The sequence below is a fragment of the Alexandromys fortis genome, unplaced genomic scaffold (assembly GCF_014885135.2).
Source record: "Alexandromys fortis isolate MF-2015 unplaced genomic scaffold, M_Fortis_MF-2015_v1.1 scaffold_58, whole genome shotgun sequence".
Lineage (NCBI taxonomy): Eukaryota > Metazoa > Chordata > Mammalia > Rodentia > Cricetidae > Alexandromys > Alexandromys fortis.
Window position 1 is genome coordinate 7,155,143 of NW_026067940.1, and position 3,984 is coordinate 7,159,126.

Consider the following 3,984-nt stretch of genomic DNA (forward strand, 5'->3'; position numbering starts at 1 on the left):
CAGCTTGGCTGGTCTGTGCTTCTTTCAAGTAGCTCGGCAGTCCTTACTGCTTGTTTGTGCTTAGGGAGGGAGGGGTCAGGTACACCTGGTCAGTTTTAGGAACTTCCTGAAGCCTCTCTGTTGTTTACTTCCTGAGCTCAAAGAAAGCATCCCTGAAGAATGGACCGTCTCACCTCTAGCTTCCCTCTAAGGCAGAAGGTTTTATCTCAGAGGAGACGACTACACATAAGTGAGATGGTGGTGGGGCACACACCATGATGATGCAGTGACACGTGGCCTTGCTGTTACAAGGTCTGCCCTGCTGAGGATCATTTGGGGTGTGGCAAGTGCCCTGTCTGTGCCGGATTTTACAGCTTCAGAGCAGGGCCCTTAAATGTGAACTGCTTCCTTTCTTCTGGAAACTAAGGAAGCAGCTCTCAGGCTCCAGCCCCCACTTCCTCCATCCTCGTGAAGCTGAAGTCAGTAGCTTCCCTTTCGCTCTTCCATCACGCTGCGCTGGAGACCGCTGCTCAGCTTGTGCCCCGCCACACCCGCTGCATTCGTTCAGTAGTCTGAGTCGGTCTTCTTTGGCGGGACACAAGTGGGTTCTGGAGTTTAGCAGGAGACATAGGACGGAGACTAAGTAAAGGCATAAGGGAACTCAGAGGAGGAAGATGGTAGTCCTAGGTAAGGTGCTCCAAAGGGGAAGAAGAAGGAATTTGAACTGGAGCTTGAAGGACTGGCAGGCTGTGCGAGTGTTGGGTGAGGGGAGGAGGCATGCAGGATCAGTGAAACAGAAGTGACCTGAGAGTAGGCAGAGGAGATGCTGACCCTCTGAGTGGCAGAAGAGAGCTGGTATTGGAAAGGAGCCCTGTTCAGGCCAATGCCTTGGCTGTGTGTACTCGGCACTGGAAGGTTCCACCTAGATTTTGCGTATTTGTTTAGAGATGGGTGAGGACTGGTGGTAATGGTGTGTTACTATGTAACCCATGCTGGCCTTGAACCTCCGGCCTTTGAATCCTGGGATTGCAGATGTAGGACATGTCTTCCCCTGTGGTCCCTCAAGAAAAGTCTACTCTGCAGAGTGACCCGCACTCCTGGTGGAAATAGGACTCTTGAGAACAGAATGTGCAAGTGAGGACACAGATGTGTGTGTGTGTGTGTGTGTGTGTGTGCGTGTGTGTGTGCGTGTGTGTGTGTGTATTCAACAGGTTCCAGAATCTCATATGCATGGAGCAGGGAGTTTAAACAGAGGCAAGGTCTTTGACAGTCGTGAAAATCCTCCCAGCTTGAGTGTCTTTTGGTACCCAGGAGGGACTACAGGGATGATGGAGGTAGGTCTTGTATTTTATCTGTTGTTTTCATTGGTTAACTAATAAAGAAAACTGCTTGGCCTGATAGGACAGAAAATTATGTAGGTGGAGTAGACAGAACAGAATGCTGGGAGAAAGAAGCCGAGTCAAGCAGTCGCCATGATTCTCCCACTCCAGACAGATGCAGGTTAAGATCTTCCCTAGTAAGCCACCTCGTGGGCTACACAGATTATTAGAAATGGGTTAGATCAATATGTAAGAGATAGCCAATAAGAGGCTGGAACTAATGGGCCAGGCAGTGTTTAAAAGAATACAGTTTTCGTGTAATTATTTCAGGCATAAGCTAGCCATGCGGAGATGGGCAGGAACTCAGCCCGCAGCTCCAGGAGCCCTCCCTGGTGGTGGGACGCAGCCCACCACCCTTTTTACTTCACAGGGAAGTGGAAATGAGGGAAGGATGGGAGTCTCATGATTTTGGGGAACATCAGTCAGGCACTGGCTTGATGTGGGCACATGGGCACTGGTGTGAAGTGGGCACAGGGCTGTGGTGGTATCAGAGTAGGATGTTCTTGAAACATCCCTGGTAAAAGGCAGTGCTCAGGATGGGACAAAAGGCCAGGTGGCAGCAGCACTCCTGTGGCAGTGCTGGTGGGACTGGTGGGACGACAGTCACCACTTCATTTGGTCTTTTGGCAGAGGCAATAGTGTGGCTTATGCATCATGTCCGCCCTCCGGACTTCTCTTCTCAGTCTACTGGACGTGCAGCCTGAGATGCTGGAGAGGTAGCTGAGAGCTTACCTCTGATCTATAAGAACGAGGCAGAGAGAGAGAGAGAGAGAGAGAGAGAGAGAGAGAGAGAGAGAGGAGAGGAAGGGCTAACTAGAAAGAATATGGGCACTTTGAACCTCAGCTCAGTGGTACACCTTCTCCAACAAGGCCACACCCCCAATCCTTCCCAAACAATTCCACCAATTGGGAACCAAATACTTAAATATATGAGTCTATGGGGGCCATTCTCCTTCAAACTGACACAGGCACAGGGTCCTCACGTGACTTCACGATGCACTTCCTCTTACCATGATCATTTCGCAGGTGAGCAGACGTGTGGAGGTGCTGGTGGTGGGAAGCCAGTCTCGGCTTGTCCGGCTCAGAGTTCTCATTGTTAGCCTGCCTACTCTCACACTTTGGTAGCTTGTTTAGAACATCAAGCTGTTCTGACTAAACTTCAAAGGCTGGGAGTTAATAAAACAAATGAAATGTATAAACTCTATCAAGGGAAAACAAAACATATGGGCACAGGCATGATGAGGGGTGGGATGCCAGTGGGAATCCAGGCTGACTGTCTGTCTTCAGCTTGGGGTGTGTCCCTCCTACCTATAAATGACAGTGTGGGTCTGTCCTAGTGACCGTGCAGGTCTTAAAGTATCACATTCAGTGCCTGACACAAATCAAGCACTGATTGTTTGGGGTCGAACCAAACCTCAAAGAGCCAAGTGAGCTGGAAAGAAGATGGGATAAACAGACAGCAGATACATGTTGGAATAGAGAATTATCTGCGGTATCACAAACCACACACATTTTTTTCCCTTCTCCCTTCCGCCCTTTCATTTTTCTTTTAAACAGTGTCTCGATGTGAGTGCATCCTGGCCTTGAACCTCCATATTCCTGCCTGAGCTTCTATATTTTGGAATAAAAGCAGCAATTTAGAGACTATGTGGACCATGGTTTCTTTTTCGTAGAAAGAAAAACATTGCATACCAACAACTATCCCTGTTAATATGCCCAGAGGGAATTATATAATTTCAACCCCAGAATGAAGATGGCTTCCAGCTCAGTTTCTCCCTGGCAAGTCCTTCAGGACAGACTTTGGGGAGTGTCCCTACCTCCTCTTGTGTTTGACAGCCTACCATGTATTTTCATTGACAGTAAACTTATAGGCATGCTTCAAGGAACTCTTTGGAGCAATGGTTGAGGCTGCCTGATAGGGAGGAAGTGTGTAAAATGGGCTGGGGAAATTCACAGGAAGTAACCTAAAAGGTCATTGAAAATGGATTATTTAAATATGTAATATGCTAGAAAGGCTAGATTTACATTCATTACCCTCTGCCCTAGCACCCTCTCATTATTTTGACAATTAATAGGTAAAGTGGGGGAGGAGAGGCCTAGGCAGTTGTCTTCTTCTGTATAGGAGGTGTAGTTCACAGTGAGCAGAAGGGTGATGAAGGAAGGTGATATATNNNNTAAAACCTGGGGAAACCCTAACCATCATGAGGGTTCCCTGATGACCATCAGCTGCTTTTGAAAGAGAGGGTTTTGTAGTAGATGGAGGAGGCAGACAACTGTAAATTCACTCATTCAACTTAACATGGCAAGTTAAAGGCGCCCAGTATTATCTGCTTCCTGATGGGAAGTACCCAATGCCGTCTATGTAACATTTTGCCATGAGTCAAGGCCTCCAGATCTAACACCATCTCATAGGAAGGGTGGGCACAGAGACCCACACCAAAGGATACCTCTAGATTTTAACCAGTCAAAAATCTTATTTTTGGTCTTTTTATGAGACCAAGTCTTGTCATCTGGTCCTGGATGGCCTGGAATCCTTGAACTTGAAGTGATCCTCCTGCCTCAGCCCTGCTTGTAATTAGCAAAATTCTGAAAATGGAAAATTCTGTGGAAGAAAAGAGACTTAAGA